Source organism: Gossypium raimondii, chromosome 10 (assembly GCF_025698545.1).
Source record: "Gossypium raimondii isolate GPD5lz chromosome 10, ASM2569854v1, whole genome shotgun sequence".
In the NCBI taxonomy this organism is placed as follows: Eukaryota; Viridiplantae; Streptophyta; class Magnoliopsida; order Malvales; family Malvaceae; genus Gossypium; species Gossypium raimondii.
In genome coordinates, this window is record NC_068574.1 from 38,593,976 (window position 1) to 38,604,230 (window position 10,255).

Here is a 10,255-nt window from a genome sequence, read left to right on the forward strand (position 1 = left end):
TAGCCATGAATAATTCTTTAAGTTCCATGAATGATCAGCCTTTAATTCCCCCTTGGCCGAATGATAGATACATGAGACATGCATCTCCTTTAATTGAAGCTTTAATAAGTCTTGAACACATCAATAGGTAGCGTACATCTAGTTGGTTCATTCCCTAATGTCAGTGCATGTTTGTGTTGGTTCATTGACTGAATTAATGTGTCTTAACTCCCTTAATTTTTGTACATGAATTCTCTAATGCATGAAGTAAATGATTAGCCACATTCTCCTCTCCTTACCACCGTCTAAGTTGTTGGAAAAAACGGGTTTACAAAACGCAATGGAAAATAAATTTAGGTAAAAACCAGAGTTTTAAAATTTTTCCAAAACAAGATATTGGTTATTATATCTAAAGTAATAAACACTTAATCAAAATTGTACATTTACAATTTTTCTAGGATAAGCGCTTCGATCGAGTAGCCTCCTTTGCTATCCTAAAGCTCACATCTGCCAAATGTGGGATCATTCTAAATCTGAATTTTTTTCACAAAAATTACCAGTAGGTAATTTTTCAATTTCTCTAAACTTTTGAGTCAAGTTTTAAATCAAAAAAATATCTCTAGAAATTTTCTGGAGTAATCTCTTTACTGAATTTTCTCTCTACAACTTTCTCCTGAATTCAAGTGTGTTTAAAATAATGACCCAAGGCTCTCTTTATATTAGGAGAGTTTAAAGAGTTCAAATATGATTAAATTTAATCACTTTAATACTAAATGTAATATAATACTCATTTTGTCAGATTATTGCCAATGTAATCATAAAAAGCTAATTTTTCAGGAATTTTAGACCAAGCTTCTGATAAAATTTGGTTTTCGCCTAACCCAGCACAACCCTTCGATATATTTCTTACTGGAAGTATCCTTGATCCCATTGATAACGAGTAGGGCAAAATAATTCGATGGGGGTAGTTGCTGAACCATACCACATAGTTTCAACAACAACAAAAGCTACAAAAAAGACAGTAGCTATACTACTGGAAAGGACGGTTTCAATATTTTTTATATGTAATCCTTTGCATAAACATTAGGGCAGGTCGCCACTAAGATGGAATAAGCCCACTAATATGCACAATCTCCCTGCTGCAATATGATGAGAGGTTATTCCTCCCAAAACAAAAGGATCCAAACCTTCCACGCCCTACACCGGATTTACAAGTTGGACCTTGCTAGTTAGTCCATAAGGGTCCGACACCCATATTCCAGGACCATACAATCTTGTTACATGAAATGCACCAAAGCCAAAGCAAGCCACTCCTGAGAAAAACAAATAAATTCCAAAAATCTTGGGCAAATCCAAAGAAGGTTTTCCCTCATTTTCCATTTATTCTATTCTATCATATTTTCATTTACTTATGTCTAAATGGAGTCAAAAATATATTCTATTTATCTAGTTAGCTAGAAATGTATTTTTTTTTCAATTGAAAATTCCCAATAATAAAAATTCTTCTTAGAATTAAGGGATAGGTTTCATGTCAATGGCAAAATACCTCATTTGTTGCAACACTCCTTTAAACAATAAATAAGAACTAAGGGGTTCTCTTGAACTAAGAAGGGGAAGGAAGAAAGCGAGTCAGTGCGATAATTCCTCATCCTCAAATTAATCCTTCACATGGATTATTGTCCCAATGAATAATTGATTGTAGGGGTGAAATCTTGATAAAATTTGAAAAAGCGAGGAGTAAGTCCCAAGCCATAAAATAAGAAAAAAAATACTAAATTCTCATGCTTATAGGATTAATCAAAGGGATCCGCAAATAAGAGTGCCAATGCTACAACTAGCCCATAAATTGTTAAAGCTTCCATAAAAGCCAAACTAAGCAATAAAGTACCTTGTATTTTTCCCTTTGCCTCGAGTTGTCTCGCAATACCTTCTATAGCTTGGCCCACAGCAGTACCTTGAACAACTCTAGGTCCAATAGGAACAAGCCCGACAGCCAACCCAGCAGCAATAAAAATCAGTGGATTCATGATAAGTTCCTCACACCAAAATAAAGAAATGGTTAAAGATACAATCATCCAATGAATTTTGATTTAATTATATTATTCCATTAGCAAGATTCAACCTGCCAAAGTAACTAAGAATTCTGGATGGAAGTGAAAAGGTTATTGAACCGTCAGAACTATTTGCTAGATTCTTTTGAATCTGCACATGCTTTGTTCTTCCCTTTCTTTTTTCCAACCCATTCTTTGCTTTGAATTCTTCGTTTTTTTATTTATTTTATCTCTTTATTCATTCAATTCAGAGTTAAAGACGAACCAAAGGAACTTCTATTCTTCTATTGGAATACCTATCTAAATCCACAATAGTAGGTTGGATTAGATATATTTTGAGTTCGTATATAATTAGTCAATATCTAATATCCCATATACATGTGTTTCTTACATAACGTAAACCAACTATTCATATCTTAGATTCAATTGGATTCTAGAATTATTCCTCAAAGGATAGACAAGAGCGTCTTATAGCCATTAGATTCCATATACCTAATTTTACCCTAATTTTTCCTAATCATTTTTTTATCTACAAGATAAATATTAGATTAAATTTAATATTAAACTTATTAAAAATAGAATGTTTATCTACAAGATAAACATTAAATTAAATTTAATATTAAGATAATTACTTAAATATTAAATTAATAAAATATTATTTAGATAAGTATTAAATTAAATTTTATATTAAACTATTAAACTAATCTTATTTTTGAACTAATTAATTTGAAATCAAATTCTCTGGTGGAATTCCATTAGGAATGTAACTCTTCCTCTGCTCAACCACCGAGACCAACCGCTGTCGACCATTGGGACGCTACCGTCACAACCACCAGCACCACTATGTCCAATGATGCAGGTTCAACACCCTTATGGCACCCTGAGTCAGTTCGGCTACTATCAGTTTGGTCTGGGTCAATGATGACCTGACCGGTCTAGTCTAGCCATCAGTTAGACAGTCGGCTTGATTTCACATACCAGACCTGATTCAACTTGTTTTTGGGTCTTGGTCTCGATTTTAGGCTCTCGGGCCCAATTTACTTCTCAAGTCCAATTTTCAAGTTCAATTACTCATTGGGTCAATTGTCTGACTTGAAAATTAACTTCCAAAAATATCATATTAATTTTAATTAATTTGATTAATTTAATTTTACTTGATCAAAATTAATTTTTCCAAAAATCACTTAGATTTTCCAAATTAATTTTTCAAGAAAATTCTTTAATCAAATTCTCTAGTTGAACAATTTTTATGACCACCTAATTTAATTTCACATCGAATAAATCAACTCAATTAAATTATTCCCAAAGTCGTAGAATTTTCTTCTTATTCAAATACAGTCTGATCAAGATTTTGTTGAGCTAGCGGAGGGACCAATCGGACATATACAATTAGGCTCTAATGATTGCAATTATGTCCAGAAGCATCATTCTGATAATTCGCAATTACTTAATCATAGAGTCAGTCCACAAGAAGTACCATGATTGAAAACTCCTTATTGTATACTCTTTACGAAAGTAATCCATCCAACTTCTTTGTCCAATCACCTCGTCATGTGTGTCTTACACTCATATGATATCCTTAATTCCTTTGAGTTAAATCTATTAAAATTTTGTTAAGAAATTTTGACGTTTGCATGCTTAATTATGTAAAAAGGACTAAATCATAAAAGGTGCGAAAATGGATTTCCATTAGTAAAAAGGGTCAAATGGCTATGAAATTTAACTGTGAGTGGACTTAGATGGTAATTAGACCATTTATAATCTTAGTGGACTTTTATGGACATAAATTAAGTGATTTTTAAGTTATAAACTAAGGTTAAATTAGTAAATTGATTAATAAATCTAAATTGACTAAATGAAAAATGGTATCATCTTTCTAAATGAAACTCACCACCAAAAATAGGGGAAGAAAACCCCATTGAAGAAGATTGAAGGTTCAGTTGAGTTCTTTTGCTTGCTTGTAAGTGTTTTTACTCCCATTTTTAATGATTTCTATGTTTTTAAAGTCGTTATAACTTAATCTAGCTAGCCCAGGGATTAATTTGCAAAATTTTTAAAGATATAGGATTTTTCCATGAATTTTCTTGCATCATTTTTTATGTTTGATAGAAGATTATGAGCCCTTATTGTGAAATAAACAAGTTTCGTAAAGGGATTTTTTTATGAAAATTTCATTTACGGACTTATTTATAAAAGTGGTAAAAAAATATGATAAATTTATGAAATGATGGTTTGTATGGGTTGATATAGGTCCCTATAGAAATTGGCTAGCTTGGTAAAAGGATGAAAATGCTTAGATTGCAATTTATGAGCTTAAAGACTAAATTGTGAAAAATTAAAAATATTAGGGAAATTTGTAATTTAGCAAAAATGTGAAATACGGGCTGAATTGAATGATAAAGGAATTAAATGGATTGAATTTGTCTATTTAAATCAAGATAGACCACGTACGGATCTAGATCGAGGAAAAGCTGATCTCGTTTCTACGCCCTTGTCGTCGAGGTAAGTTCGTATGAACTTGTGATAGTTTTAATGTTAACTAAATTGAATGTTTACTATGTTGTTTTAATATAAATGAGTCTAAATATAAATGTATTAATGCCACAATGAATTGACGGATAACGAGTCCCGTTTGAATCTTAAGAATTCTTAGGATACAAATGGCATGTCATTAGGTGTTTCATGTTTCGGGTGTTGATATTGAATGTCCTACTGATGATTGAGGTTCTACATTTGTTGTGGATACTCCACAGCTCGTGTGAGCAGTATCGTGTAGCTTACATTCTGACCCACAACTCGTGTGAGCAATGATGTAAAGGAAAGGTTACGATTATATGTTTAAGGACACTTCGTATGAGCCTTCCTAAGTATCCGGTGATATTCTAAATTGTTCAATAGGCATGAAGATGAAGGAATGGTAAGTTTTCAAATGAACTATATCATGTAATTATAAAAAGGATTGAAATCGTAAGCTTCAATGGAAGCATGCTTATGTTGATGAAAATGGTGAATTCAAATGAAGTATATTAATGTATAATGGCTTACCCTATGTTAAATTCCAGTGAATTATGTTTTAATGCACTAACATGTGTTGTTAATGGTGCTTAGGCTTGTACCAAGCTTGTGGTTGGATTATATTATGCTTATTCTTAATGTTTATTAATGAAATGCTAAGTTATGTTTCATGTTCTATGAACTTACTAAGCGTTATGTGCTTATGTAGTTTTCTTTCATATGTTTTAAAGATAATCGGAAGCTTGATCGGTTTGGAAACTCATCGGAGATTTATCACACTATCCAGTATAATTATCGGTAGTTTTTGATGTTTTGGTTAAGGTTATAATGGCATGTATAGATGGATTTGTATTGGTATATAGTTTAATGTTAGTTGATGATTTTGGCATGTATAAGTTTTTTGGTACCATTTGATGTTGGTTTGTGTCATTTTGGTACTTATGATGCATGAAAGGTGTGGCTCAAATGGTATGTTATGTGAAGTGTTAATGGTAAGTTATTTGAGGTATGGTTTGGTAAAAGTTGAGTAATGTTTGATAGTAGAAATGTGATCAAATATATGTATGTGTTGGTAAGTTTGTATGTTTGCTATTGAGGTGCCTTGTATGGCATATTGGTTGAATGATTTTGGACTTTTGAAATGGTCATTTTATTTTGATTTTGATCATGTTTTGATGCTTTAATTAGGTGTTTTAAAGGCTTTTAGATGGTTGCTTGAATTGGTAATGGAAATGGCTTGATTTTGGGTAAATTCATGTCCACACGACCTGCGATACGGGTGTGCGACACATAGCCAAGCGACACAGCCGTGTGTCCCCTGTATGTAATAATGCATACAAGTCAAGCTATTACACAGCCTAGGACACGGCCTAGGACACGGGTTTGTGAAGCTATTTTGAGAGTTACACGGCCTGACACACAGGCTTGTGGCTTAATAACCCAACTCAGAGAGTTATACAGGTGAGGACATAGGCTGGAACATGGCCATGTGTCCCTATTCGATTGCTACACGGCCTGAGACATGGGCGTGTGTCTCAGCCGTGTGAGGCACACGGCCGTGTGACCCCTGCAGTCTAATTTTTTCTAACTTTTTCATGAACTTTCCAAATGTTTTCAATTTAGTCTCGAATTGTTTCTTAAGTATTTTTAGGGCCTCGAGGGCTCGATTTAGGGACGATATGTACATAAATGAATGATTTATATCATATTATGTCAATGTATGAAATGTATGATTTAATGTTTGAATTGTACGGTAATGCTCCGTAACCCTAGTCCGGCGACAGGTACAGGTTAGGGGTGTTACAAATATCATCATTGTCAACAAATGACTATGATAAATTACTCGTTTGAGAACAAGCAACCTGTGGCCATGTTCCATATTTATCAATCCATACAATGCAAATGAGGGGATGTCATTAACTCTTTAATTGAGCTAAGAATTCCACTATTGCTATGAAAGCCATGCTATACACAAGTCATGTACCCAAAATACTGGCTATGGGCTCGATGATCTTTAGAGCATAAGCCTCCACTTATATCAAATCACATGAGTTGTATATGCATGGTCAGTGACTAACTCGGGATTTAGGTATATCACACCATGAACGTCACAAGTGAATTAATTCACAAATGGATTCAGAATTAATTCATCTTGGGTCCAATCCAATGTATCATTCTACCAATGAATACATCTATGTCTCTGCTTGTGGAGTCAACTACTTCGATAGCCAAGACTAGCCATCTCCCCAATTGGAATTGTAGACAACATAATAATTCTTCTCAGTATTTGAATCAAATGCTCAAACTGATTCTTTTACGGGATTACGAACTCACTTAGATTATCTACTGAATTAAGTCATCTTTCTCACAATGTAAACGTTCCAATGTCATTTATCTTCAGTTTGAACTTTAGATAATCAATGACCTAATATTTGTTTGTCATAATTTCGCTATGCATGAAAAATATATAAGACATAAATAAAAAATACATAATAGTGAAATGTGAAATTAAATTTATTTATTTATCATTCAAATAAATAGAAAACAGTTACATGTTTACTACAATATGGGTACATTTCCCAACAATCTCGTACTTGCCCTAATGAAGCAAATGTGTCATGTTTCGTATTCCCATAACCTCGATGTGTTTGTTAAAACTCTTAGTTACAAGAGTCTTAGTAAACGGATCCACAAGGTTATCTTCAGAAGCTACTTTCATCACATCTACAATTCCTTCGGCTACTGCCTCTCATATCAAGTGATACTTCTAATCAATGTGTTTCGTCTTCTTGTGACTTCTCATTTCCTTGGTATTAGCTATTTCAGCACTGTTATCACAATACAGTGTTATAGCTTTTTCCATACCAAGAATAAATTCAAGTTTGGTTAAGAACTTTCGAAGCCATATTGCTTTTTTCGTTGCCTCAGAAGCAACCATATACTCGGCCTCCATAGTAGAGTCAGCAGTGTAAGTTTGTTTTACACTTATCCGTACCATGGCTCCACGGCGTAGAACAAATACATTTCCCAATGTTAATTTCCTGTAATCTTTATAGGTTTAGAAGTCTAAACACGTGTATCCAACAAGAGTAAGGTCCTCCCTAGAATACACAAGCATATAATCCCTGGTTATTTTAAAGATACATTAATATATGCTTTACATCTTGAGAGTGCCTAAGACCTAGATTCGCCTGATATCGACTAATCATAACTACTGTGAAATAGATATCTGGACGTCAGCAAAGCATTGCATACATAAGGATTCCAACTACCGAAGAATATGTAATCTTACTCATATGCTCTCTTTCTTTAACTGTCTTAGGACAATCATTAAAAGAAAAATGAAAACCTAGAGTAGTCGATTGAACGTCTGGCTTTGTATCGGTCATTGTAAAACGTTCCAGTACCTTATCAATGTATGAAGCTTAAGATAGGGATATCATTTTATTCTTTTTATCTCTAAGGATTTGAATTCCAATAATATAACTAGTTTTACCCAAGTCAGTTATGCTAAACTATTGAGCTAACACAGTTTAACCGATGACAATTTTCCTACATCATTTCCGATAAGTAGAATATCATCGACATACAAAATGAGGAATGCCACCTTTTTGTCCCTTATGCGCTTATAAAGACAAGGTCCGTCAACATTTTTCTCAAATCCAAAAGTTTTGATCATTTGATCAAACCTTTTGTTCCATGAGTGGGACGCCTACTTAAGTCCATAAATGGATCTTAGCAGTTTGCTAACTTTTTTCTCCTTTCCTTTGCCAACATAGCTAGTGGGTTGAGCCATGTAAATGGTCTCATCAAGATAGTCATTTAAGAATGTTGTCTTGACATCCATTTGCTAGATCTAGTAATCGAGAGCAGTGGCAATAGATTAAGAGTATACGGGTAGACTTGAGCATGGCTACTGAAGAAAATGTCTCATCGTAATCGATGTCTTTTTTTTATGTATAGCCTTTCCCTACAAGTCTAACTTTGTGTGTTTCCACTTTCCCTTTCGCATTTCTCTTCTTCTTGTATCCATTTACGCCCTATGGGTTTAATCTCAATCGATAAGTCTACAAGTTCCCACACCGTATTGGATTTCATAGAATCCATATCAGCATCCATGGCCTGTTTCCAAAGCTTGGAATCAATGTCCTGCATAGCCTCCTCACAAGTGAGTGGATCATTATCCTCATGATTGGCTTCAGTATTATAAATACTACTATCATAGATGAATACGTTTGGTTTCTTAGAAACTCTCCCACTATGACAGACTCCCCTATATTGTTGATCGTTTCCAGGTTTTTCTACAACTTTCTTGAGAATTGAACTCGATGATTATTCTAACACTCCCGAAAGTTTCTCGAGTATCATTTTACTTTGAAACTTAAAGTTATTCATGTAGATTTTCTCAAGGAAAGTAGCATAATTAGAAACTTTAATCATATTATCTTTTCAATTGTAGAATAATCTTCCGTTTATTCATTTTGGATATCCTACAAACATGCACAATTCTGTCTGTGCATCCAACTTCTTTGCATCTTTATCCAGAATGTGTGCTAGATAACCCCATATTCTAAAGTGATTTAGAGTGAGTTCATTTCCATGTCACAGTTCATAAGGTGTCTTACAAGAAGACTTGGTTGGCACATCATTCAGAATATAGCAAGCCGTTTGTATCACATATCCCCAAAAGGAAATAGAAAGTTGTGAATAGTTTAACATTAAATAAATCATGTCAAGTAAGGTTCTATTCCTTCTCTCGGCTACATCATTCTATTGTGGAGTGTCTGGTGCATTCAATTAGGATAAAATTTCATTCTTTATGAGGTATACTACGAACTCATCGGATAAATATTCTCCACCTCGGTCAAACTGAAGATTCTTTGTGGATAAATCTAATTGGTTTTGCACTTCCGCACAAAACTTTCAAAATTTATCAAAGGTTTCACTTTTTCGGTGCATTAGATACACATATCCATATTGATAATAATTATCGATAAAAGTCATGTAATAATCGTAACTTCTACGTGCACTAATGCTCATGGGACTACTTACATTAATGTGCATGATAGTACTAGAAAGAACATATGTTTTCTCCCTATTTCTTGGTTAATTTGTTCCCATTTAGTTATACTTAGCACATATTTTAGCATTTTAAGTTTAGTAAATTATATTTTATAACTCAGTGGATCCTAGCCTATTTTATCCTTAATTTTTGTCATATTTTGGTACTAATGTCGTTCCTTGAGTAATTCCAGATTGCGTCCAGAATTGTCGCCGTATCTGACAGCTGTCCAGATAAGAACAAAAATACATGAGTTGTCCAGTCTGGTATAACCAACCTGTACGTACAAGGATAGCATGATTCTGAGGAAATGACACCTGTGCTATTTGGAAGGGCATAAGTATTGACGTGAAAAGAAAAGAAAAGGAGAGCCTTTTCTTGACCATCATCTTCCTTAACCTATCTTGGGGGGAAGCTTGCGGCCACGGCGGCTTAAGTCTCCCCCGGGTGAGCCAACATGAAAATGATGCAGACCAACTCCTGACGAGGAGTCCTGAGTGTGACACAAGAGGGAATAGAGAGATTCAAGTTGAGTTCGTCTAGGAATATTATTCTCTACTTGTTTCTTTTATATTTCTTTCTAAACGCTAGTGATTACTCTCTATTTCATGTTTGTATGAAAGTACACATGATTTCTAGGTTAAATGTT

At 34.0% G+C, this 10,255-nt stretch overlaps 1 pseudogene; it reads right to left on the bottom strand.

Moving 5' to 3' along the window:
• Nucleotides 1-885: 885 nt before the first annotated feature.
• Nucleotides 886-1,359, bottom strand: LOC128033965 (photosystem II CP47 reaction center protein-like; annotated as a pseudogene).
• Nucleotides 1,360-10,255: the final 8,896 nt, after the last annotated feature.